The sequence below is a fragment of the Myodes glareolus genome, chromosome 23 (genome assembly GCF_982192425.1).
Source record: "Myodes glareolus chromosome 23, mMyoGla1.1, whole genome shotgun sequence".
NCBI classification, from domain to species: domain Eukaryota; kingdom Metazoa; phylum Chordata; class Mammalia; order Rodentia; family Cricetidae; genus Myodes; species Myodes glareolus.
The window spans coordinates 4905819-4916719 of record NC_142048.1 but is presented as its reverse complement, the minus strand read 5'-3'; positions in this window follow the sequence as shown (position 1 = coordinate 4916719).

The window sequence follows — 10901 nt, the reverse complement described above, 5'->3', positions numbered from 1 at the left end:
CGCCTCCCTTTTCCCTCCCCCTTCCCATCTCCCCCTCCCCAACACTTCCTCCCTCTCTAGTCTTAAGAGCAGTCAGGGTTCCCTGCCCTGTAGGAAGTCCAAGGTCCTCCCCATCCATACAGGTCTTTAAAGGTGAACATCCAAACAAACCAGGCTCCCACAAAGTTAGTCCATGCAGTAGAATTAAATCCCAATGCCATTGTCCTTGGCTTCTCAATCAGCCTTCATTGCCAGCCACGTTCAGAGTGTCTATTTGGATCACATGCTCCATTGCTCCCAGTCCAGCTGGCCTTGGTGAGCTCCCTTAGATCAGTCCCACCGTCTCAGTGGGTGGACACACCCCTTGTGATCCTGGCTTCCTTGCTCACGTTCTCCCTCTTTCTGCTCCTCATTTGGACCTAGGGAGCTAAGTCCAGTGCTGGATAGCACTGTCTCTATCTCCATTCATCGCCAGATAAAGGTTCTATGGTGATATGCAAAATATTCATCAGTATAGTTATGGGACGAAGCCAGTTCATGCACCCTCTCCTCTGCTGCCCAGGGAACAATCTGGGGATCTCTCCTTGGACCTGGGACCCCCTCTAGAATCAAGTCTCTTACAAACCCTAAAATGGCTCCCTTAGTTGAGATACATACTTCCCTGCTCCCATATCCATCCTTCCTCCCTCCCCCCATCCCATTCCCCCAAGCTTTCCCGAATCCTCCCCTTCTCCCTTCTCTCTACCCAACTCCCCTTACATCCACCCCCCAACCAGCCACCCCCCAGCCCCCGTGCCCCCAAGTTTGCCTGGCAATCTTGTCTACTTCCAATATCCAGGAGGATAACTATATGATTTTCTTCAGGTTCACTTTCTTATTTAGCTTCTCTAGGATCACAAATTATAGGCTCAAAGACCTTTAATTATGGCTAGAATCCACTTATGAGTGAGTACATACCACATTCCTCTTTTTGGGTCTGGGTTACCTCACTCAGTAAAGCGTTTTCTATTTTCATCCATTTGCATGCAAAATTCAAGATGTCATTGTTTTTTTACCGCTGAGTAAAACTCTAATGTGTATATGTTCCACACCTTCTTTTACCATTCTTCTATTGAGGGGCATCTAGGTTGTTTCCATGTTCTGGCTATTACAAATAGTGCTGCTATGAACATAGTTGAACAAATGCGTTTGTAGTAAGATATGGCATCTTCTTGGGTACGTTCCCAAGAGTGGAATTGCTGGGTCCTGAGGTAGGTTGACTCCCAGTTTCCTGAGAAACCACCACACTGATTTCCACAGTGGCTGCACAAGTTTGCATTCCCACCAACAATGGATGAGTGTCCCCCTCACTTCACATCCTCTCCAGCATAGGCTATCATTGGTGTTTTTGACTTTAGCTATCCTGACATGTGTAAGATGGTATCTCAAAGTTGTTTTGATTTGCATTTCCCTGATCGCTAAGGAGGTTGAGCATGACCTTAAGTATCTTTTGGCCTTTCGAAGTTCTTCTGTTGAGAATTCTCTGTTCTGTTCAGTACCCCAGTTTTAAATTGGGTTAATTAGAGTTTTAGTGTCTAGTTTCTTGAGTTCTTTGTATATTTTGGAGATCAGACCTTTGTCTGTTGAGGGGTTGATGAAGATCTTCTCCCAGTCAGAAGGTAGCTTTTTTGCCTTACTGACAGTGTCCTTTGCTTTACAGAAGCTTCTCAGTTTCAGGAGGTTCCATTTATTCATTGTTTCTCTTATTGTCTGTGCTACTGGGGTTCTACCTAGGAAGTGGTCTCCTATGCCCATGTCTTGTAGACTACTTCCCACTTTCTCTTCTAACAGGTTCAATGTGGTCAGATTAATATTGAGGTCTTTAATCCATTTGGACTTGAGTTTTGTGCATGGTGATAGATACGGATCTACTTTCATTCTTTTACAGGTTGACCTCCAGTTATGCCAGCACCATTTCTTAAAGATGCTTTCCTTATTCCATTGTATACGTTTAGCTCCCTTGTCGAAAATCAGGTGTTCATAAGTTTGTGGGTTAATGTACAGGTCTTCTATTCGATTCCATAGGTCGACTTCTCTGTTCTTATGCCAATACCAAGCTGTTTTCAATACCGTAGCTCTGTAATAGAGTTTGAAGTCAGGGATGGTAATGCCTCCAGAAGTTCCTTTATTGTATAAGATTGTTTTGGCTATTCTGAGTTTTTTGTTTTGCCATATAAACTTGATTATTGTTCTCTCAAGGTCTGTGAAGAATTTTGATGGGATTTTGTTGGGGATTGCATTGAATCTATAGATTGCTTTTGGTAGAATTGCCATTTTTACTATGTTGATCCTCCCAATCCAAGAGCAAGGGAGATCTTTCCATTTTCTGGTATCCTCCTCAATTTCTTTCTTCAAAGACTTAAAGTTCTTGTCAAATAGGTCTTTCATTTCCTTGGTTAGAGTAACCCCAAGATATTTTATGCTATTTGTGGCTATCGTGAAAGGTGAAGATTCTCTGATTTCCCTCTCTGCTTCTTTATCTTTTGTGTATAGGAGGGCAACCGATTTTTTGGACTTGATCTTGTATCGTGCCACATTACTAAAGATGTTTATCAGCTGTAGGAGTTCTTTGGTAGAGTTTTTGGGGTCGCTTATGTACACTATCATATCATCTGCAAATAATGAAAGTTTAACTTCATCCTTTCCGGTTTGAATCCCCTTGATCCCCTTATGTTGTCTTATTGCTATTGCTAGATCTTCAAGCACTATATTGAAGAGGTATGGAGAGAGTGGACAGCCTTGTCGTGTTCCTGATTTTAGTGGAAAGGCTCTGAGTTTCTCTCCATTCAATTTGATGTTAGCTCTCGGCTTGATGTATATAGCTTTTATTATATATCGGTATGGTCCTTGTATCCCCAGTCGCTCCAACACCTTTATCATAAATGGGAGTTGAATTTTGTCAAATGCTTTTTCAGCATCCAATGAAATGATCATATGGATTTTTCTTTCAGTTTATTTATATGATGGATTACATTGATAGATTTGCGTATGTTGAACCAGCCCTGCATCTCTGTGATGAAGCCTACTTGATCATAATGGATAATTTTTCTAATGTGTTCTTGGATTCGGTTTGCCAGTATTTTGTTGAGAATTCTTGCGTCGATGTTCATGAGTGAGACTGGCCTATGATTCTCTTTCTTGGTTGTGTCTTTGTGTGATTTTGATATCAGGGTAACTGTAGCTTCATAAAAAGAGTTTGGCAATGACTCTTCTATTTCTGTTTTGTGAAATACATTTAGTATAGGTATTAGCTCTTCCTGGAAGTTCTGGTAGAATTCTGCATTGAAACCATCTGGTCCTGGGCTTTTTTTGGTAGGGAGATTTTTGATAACAGCTTCTAATTCTTCGCGACTAACAGGTCTATTTAGATTGTTCACCTGGTCTTGGTTCAACTTTGGTATATGGTACTTATCTAAAAATATGTCCATTTCTTTTACATTTTCCTATTTTGTGGCATACAGGCTTTTGTAGTAAGACCAAATGATTCTCTGAATTTCATCAGTGCCTGTGGTTATGTCCCCTGTTTCATTTCTGATCTTGTTCATTTTCGTGTTCTCTCTCTGCCGTTTGATTAGTTTGAATAGGGGTTTGTCAATCTTGTTGATTTTCTCCAAGAACCAGCTTTTTGTTTCATTGATTCTTTGTATTGTTTTCTGTGTTTCTATTTTGTTCATTTTAGCCCTCAGTCTGATTATTTCCAGTCTTCTATTCCTCCTGGGTAAATCTGCTTCTTTTTTTTCTAGAGCTTTCAGGTGTGCTGTTAAGTCTCCAATGTGTGCTTTCTCCATTTTCTTTAATTGGGCACTTAGTGCTATGAACTTTCCTCTTAGCACTGCTTTCATAGTGTCCCGTATGTTTGAGTATGTTGTATCTTTATTTTCATTAAATTCAAGGAAGACTTTAATTTCTTTTTTTACTTCTTCCTTGACCCAGGGGTGATTCAGTAGTTTACTGTTCAGTTTCCATGAGTTTGTTGGCTTCCTGGGGGTAGCATTGTTGTTGAATTCTACCTTTAATCCATGGTGATCTGACAGGACACAGGTGGTCACTAATATTTTTTTGTATCTGTTGAAGTTTTCTTTGTTACTGAGTATGTGGTCAATTTTCGAGGAGACTCAATGAGCTGCAGAGAAGAAGGTATATTCTTTCCTATTCGGGTGGAATGTTCCATAGATGTCTGTTAAGTCCATTTGATTCAATACCTCCAATAATTCTCTTATTTCTCTGCTAGGTTTCTGTCTGATTGACCTGTCCATTGGTGAAAGAGGTGTGTTGAAGTCTCCTACTATTAGTGTGTGTGGTTTGATGACTGCCTTGAGTTCCAGAAGTGTTTCTTTTACATAAGTGGGTGCCTTTATATTAGGGGCATAGATATTCAGGATTGAGACTTCCTCCTGATGAATTGTTCCTGTTATGAGTATGCAATGTCCATCTCCATCTCTTCTGATTGATTTTAGTTTGAAGTCACTTGTTAGATATTAGAATGGCCACACCTGCTTGTTTCCTGGGTCTGCTTGCTTGGAAAACCTTTTCCCTTTTCCCAACCCTTTACTCTTAGTAGGTGTCTGTCTTTGTGGTTGAGGTGTGTTTCTTGTAAACAGCAGAATGTTGGATCCTGTTTTCATATCAAATCTCTAAGTCTGTGCCTTTTTATAGGTGAATTGAGTCCATTGATATTAAGTGATGTTAATGACCAGTGGTTGTTGACTCTGGTTATTTTCCTTTTTTTTTTTTTGGTAGTAGAGTGTGTGTGTTTCCCTTCTTTGAGTTGTCCTTGTGAAAGGTCACTAGATGTCTGAGTTATTGTAGGCAGTGTTGGCAGTGTTGGATTCCTTGGGTTGTGATTTTCCTTCTAATACTTTCTGTAAGGCTGGATGTGTGGCTACGTATTATTTAAATTTGTTTTTTATCCTGGAATATTTTGTTTTCTCCTTGATAGTGAACGATAGCTTGGCTGGGTATAGTAGTCTGGGCTTGCATCCATGGTCTCTTAGTTTCTGCAGTACCTCTATCCAGGACCTTCTGGCTTTCATGGTTTCCATAGAGAAGTCCGGTGTAAGTCTGATAGGTTTACCTTTATAAGTTACTTGACCTTTTTCCTTTGCAGCTCTTAATATTCTTTCTTTATTCTGAATGTTTTGTGTTTTGATTATTATATGGCGAGGTGATTTTTTTTTTTGATCCAGTCTATTCGGTGTTCTGTATGCTTCTTGAACCTTCATAGGAATATCGTTCTTTAGGTTGGGAAAGTTTTCTTCTATAATTTTGTTAAATATATTTTCTGGACCTTTGATCTGCAATTCTTCTCCTTCTTCTACCCCTATTATTCTTAGATTTGGTTTTTTTTATTATGTCCCAGATTTCCTGAATGTTTTGTGATGAGAATTTGTTGGATTTGCTGTTTTCTTTGATCAGAGCGTTTATTTTCTCTATGGTGTCTTCAGAATCTGATATTCATTCTTCTATCTCTTGTATTCTATTAGTTATATTTGTGTCTGAAGTCTCTGTTTGTTTAACCTAGATTTTTCCATATCCAGCCGGCCCTCGGTTTGTGTTTTCTTCATTGCCTCCATTTCAGTTTTCAGTTCTTGAACTGTTTCCATTACTTGTTTGATTGTTTTTTCTTGGTTTCCCAGGGTGTCATTTATGGATTTACTCATTTCTTCAAACTTTTTGTTATACTTCTCTTCCATTTTTATTCATTTCTTCAATCTTTTTCTTATTCTTCTCTTCCATTTCTTTACGGCAGATTTTCACCTCCTGCTTAAGTTCCTCTATCATTTTCATATAGTTCTGCTTAGAGTCGATTTCTTCTATTTCTTCTGGAGTAGGGTATTCAATTCTTCTAGTTTCGTGATCCTTGGATTCTGATAATGTCATGCTGCCTTTCAGGTTGTTGAAGAAATTCTTTCTTTGGTTCCTGCCCATCTCTTCCTTCAAATGGAGCCAGGAGAGTCTTGGTGTCTTGGTTCAGTTTTTGCTGTTTCTGACTCTCTGGGTGTATCTCTTCAGTGTAGGAGCAGGAACTGTTCCCGTCCCTCTAGATGGTACTCCTCAGCTCCCTCTGGATGGAACTCCTCAGCACAGACACAGGGATAGCCCTCTGGATGGAATTCCTCAGCACCCTCTGGGTGGAACTCCTAAGCACTGAAATAGGGATAACTGATATTCCAAGGACACAGGAGACAAAAGGGCGACCGTGTGGGTAGGGTAGAGTCCAGTGGAACACTGAAGACCCTGCCGCAGAAGCTGAGGGGTGGGGCCTGTGCTCTCTTGCGGGACAGTCCACCCCAGATAGTACACACTCACCTCTCTGGATGGAACTCCTCAGCACTGAAATATGGATAATTGGTATTCCAAGTACACAGGAGACAAAAGGATGACCGTGGGGGCAAGGCAGAGTTGAGTGGAACACAGAAGACCCTCAAACATTTGAGTTCTTATACAACAGCCTGCTTCACTCACATTTGCAAGTATTGAGAAGGCAACAATCTTTTAAGCCCGAGAGCTAACACCAATCCATAACACGGCATCCTTTCTGAAAATGTTTCATTACAAAGATGATTGTTGATCATTGATGAATTGTTGTTTATTCTTTAAAGCGTCCCAAAGCACACCCCTCGCCCATTTCACTAGAGACTCTGACTCCATACAAATTTTGCTACTTCAACGTTCAAGTGACTCAGATAGACCCCATCTTCTGTTTTCCCCTCTCCATCTCCTCCTGAGTGTTTTATCATTTCATGATCATGATGTACATGTTAGTCTAAATCATTCATATTCCGCAGAACCTCAAAAGATCATGAACTCGGGGCTGAAGAGATGGCTCAGCAGTTAAGAGCACTGGCTGCTCTGCCTAAGATCCTGAGTTCAATTCTCATCAACCATATGGTGACTCACAACCATCTGTAATGAAATATGATGCCCTCTTCTGGCCTGCAGGTATATATGCAGGCAGAATATTGTATCCATAAAAAGATCATGAACTCAGAACCTTGTAAACCTAAGAACCTAGTACATCATGTTCCACTGCAGTGTTCAGCAAAGCTTCCTGTCCCAAAGTTCATGCTGAACTATGTTTTTTTTTAATAAATTAACTCTCTGGTGGACCCAGTGAACACCAAACACTTCCTCTGGCATATCCAACTGCCTCAAAAATTCCCGTCTTCTTGATTGCCCTTAAATCCATGATATTCATGGGTACCTCCATTAGAAATAACCAAGTGTCTCTCATAACTCTGAGTCAGTTAATTAGGGACTGATTTTCTTCATATTGCCTTAGATTATGCAGCCTTTGTCTGAAGGAGGGATCAGTAGTTATATCATTCAATTTCTCTGCTTCTGTAGCACTTAAATTGAGAAGAACTGAGATGAGTGAAGAACTTTCACATAGCTTTCATTCATATTATGGTTTCTTTCTGTTGTGAATGTTTCTTTGGCATTGCAGGTGATTTATGAAGTCTTTCTTACATACCTTTCTTTGCTAGGTTTTCTCTCTACTGTGAGTCTTTTCATGGAATTGAAGAGAACCGTGACTAGTGAAGGCTTTCCCACACACCTTACATACACAGAGTTTCTCCCCATTGTGAACCCTTCCATGATATTGAAGGGAAATGTTTTAAGTGAAGAGTTTACCACATAGCTGACATGCATAGGGTTTGTCTCCACTGTGAATTCTTTCATGGCTTGAAGAGAACTATGAGTAATGAAGGCTTTCCTGCATAACTTACATACATAGGGTTTTTCTGCACTATGGACCTTCAAATGCTAATGAAGAGAACTATGATTAGTAAAGATTTGCCCACATAGCTTGCATTCACAGGCATTAATGTCAGTATGAATTTATTCATGTGTTTGTAAAGAACTTGACCACACAAAAGCTTTTCCACGTAGTTTACAAATGAGGTTTTGCTACATCCATGGCTGTCTCGCCAGTTAGCAGAAATGCTGACCAGGCAGCAAGTGTTGTCGGAGGATTGGGATCTGTGTCTTTTGGAGCTGTATTTTAGGCGGTCCCTTGGCAATCAGTTGTGGTGTAATGCCACCTGAGTCGCCATTTGTACTGACTCGACCTGGCTGTCCTTGGAAGCCATATGTGTGTTCTTTTTTTTGTCTTTGTGCTTTTTGTGATCCTTGTATATTGCTAACAGATCAGACTATTCCAGGCATTTGTGGATACAAACAAGACTGTTGAGGACATTTTTGAGTTTTGCCCCATTATTCATTAAAGTCTTTAAGGAAATAGCCAGTTTTAAAAATAGGGAAGTCGTCGTTAAAATAATTCCTTAATGATGTGCAGCAAAAGGAATTGCTTTTAGCAGGAGAAACCTTAGAAGCCTTCTGTAGAAAAACAGCTGCAGCAACACTAGATGTTTGCCTGAGAAATACATACAGGAGGCCTATGCAACCTTCATTATGGCCAGAATAACCTAGGCTAATTACAGCATCTGACCCTGAGAGTCGGGGAGGGAAGAAAGTTGAGATTTATGGTATGAGAACAAGTTTGAGATTATGTCTTTAAAATTTTCTAGCAAAAAGTTTTCCCAGGAAGATAGTGGCCTTCTCCTCTCACACCCCAAGATATTCTGAGCACAAGGTCATTTAGCCCAGCCAGCCACCTGGTACAGACTGGGCAAAAGTCCTTGTGCCCAAGTCAAAACATTTTTAAAGATTCTTTTTGTAAACTGTTTTATGCTTTTTAAAAATGATCTGATGATGTATGCCTTTGCCAAGTTCTTTGTTTGTAAAAATATAAAAGCCTTGCACTGAAAAAGTAAAATTACAGCAACATTTTCAAAATACATTGAGGGTGTCTGCCTGTCATTCCTCCGCCATATCCTGAAATCTCCTGAGCCTTCGTCCTGTTCCCCCATGGTCTGAGTGGCTCCCCTGAGCCGGTCCGTGGCAGGTGGCGCCCGAACAGGGACCTGAAGGACAGGTAATCTTTCTCTTTTCTTTCTTTTTCCTTTTATTAGTTTTTAGGAACAGTTCTTACCAGGGAGCTGCAGTCCCGCCAGAAGAAGAAATTGCTGGTCAAAGAAGTAAGTGATCAGAGAAACCATGGGACAATCTATGAGAGATGCCTCACCAACATTAGTCCAAGGAATGGCTTATGCTGCAGCAATGAAGGGTTGGAAATTCAGCGCCAATGTTAAAAAGACATATGGAGGAGATGTAAGAGACTCCTCATCTCCCACTTGTTATAATTATGGGAAACCAGCATATACAGAAATACTGCAGGAGACCCAGGGAAACAGGGCAAAGAGGAACTCCCGGACTTCCCCGATGCAAAAAGGGAAAGCACTGGAAAAATGAATGTAAATCCAAGTTCCATAAGGATGGAACGCTCTTATAAGAATAAAAATAAACATAAAAATAAAAATAAAAACCAGACAAATATAAAACAAAAAAGTCTAAAATTATGATCAGAGAAAATGTTAAATGAGAGACAGAGAAAATAAAATGAAAGAGAGGGAGGTGGAAAGCAAAAGAAAGAGAAAGGCAGGAGGCAGAAGAAAGAAAAAACTGGAGGGATCATAAGACAGGACTCAGATAGGGAGCCTGGGCAACAAAAGATCAAAGATAAATAAAGACGGATAGAGACATCCCTTGGACAAAGGCCAATGTGCTTATGGCAAGAAAAAGGACATTAGATACCTCTATAGATTTTCTAAGGGACTTAGCCCAGCCAGCCGCCTGGTACAGATTGGGCAAAAGTCCTTGTGCCCAAGTCAAAGCATTTTTAAAGATTCTTTTTGTAAACTGTTTTATGCTTTTTTTTAATGATCTGATGATGTATGCCTTTGCCAAGTTCTTTGTTTGTAAAAATATAAAAGCCTCGCACTGAAAGAGTAAAATTACAGCAACATTGTCAAAATACATTGAGGGTGTCTGCCTGTCATTCCTCCGCCGTATCCTGGAATCTCCTGAGCCTTCGTCCTGTTCCCCCACAGTCTGAGTGGCTCCCTGAGCCGGTCCGTGGCAAGGTTTCTTTCCACTGTGAAGTTTAGCATTATATTGAAGATAATTGTGATTCAAGAAGGATTTTCCACACAACTTACAGATACAGGGTTTCTCTCTGCTGGGAACTGTGATTAGTGAAGGCTTTTTTTTTAAACAAAGCTTGTATTCATAGGGCTTAACCCCAGTATGGATTCGGGATTTGTTCATGTGTTTGTAAAGAACTTGATCATATATAACCCTTTTCACATAACTTACATACACAGGGTTTCTCTCCACTGTGAATCCTTTCATGGTATCTAAGGGAATCACTACAACTGAAGGTTTTCCCACATAACTTACATGTATGGGATTTCTCTCCACTGTGAACCCTTTCATGATAATGAAGAGGGCTGCAATCAGTGAAAGGTCTCCCATATGCTGTACATGCGTCATTCTTTAATCCAATCCAGTGTGAATTTGTTTATGACTTAAAACAATTTTGAAAAACACTTGTGTAACTTGTTTACATTCATGTGGTTTCTCTCCACCGTGACCCCTTTTATGATGTCTAAGGATACGGAACTAAGTGAAGGTTTTCCTACATTGTCTATATTTTTAGGGATTCATTCCATTATGTATCTTTTCATGGTGGTGAAAGCTACTAGGATAAGTAACAGCTTTATCATATTACTTACATGCATAAAACTTCCCCCTAGTGTGAATTCCTTCATGTATCACAAATGAACTGGAACAGTGAAAACCTTCACCATGTATCTTACACACAAACGGTTTATTTCCATGGCGCATGAGCGTATGTCTCTGAATGTCTGCAAGAGTAAAAAAGCATTTCCCACACTGCTTGCATACATGTGATTTCTTTCCATTGTGAATTTTTGTTTGACTTTGAACATATTTGTTGATATTACCTGCGAGTGAAAAGA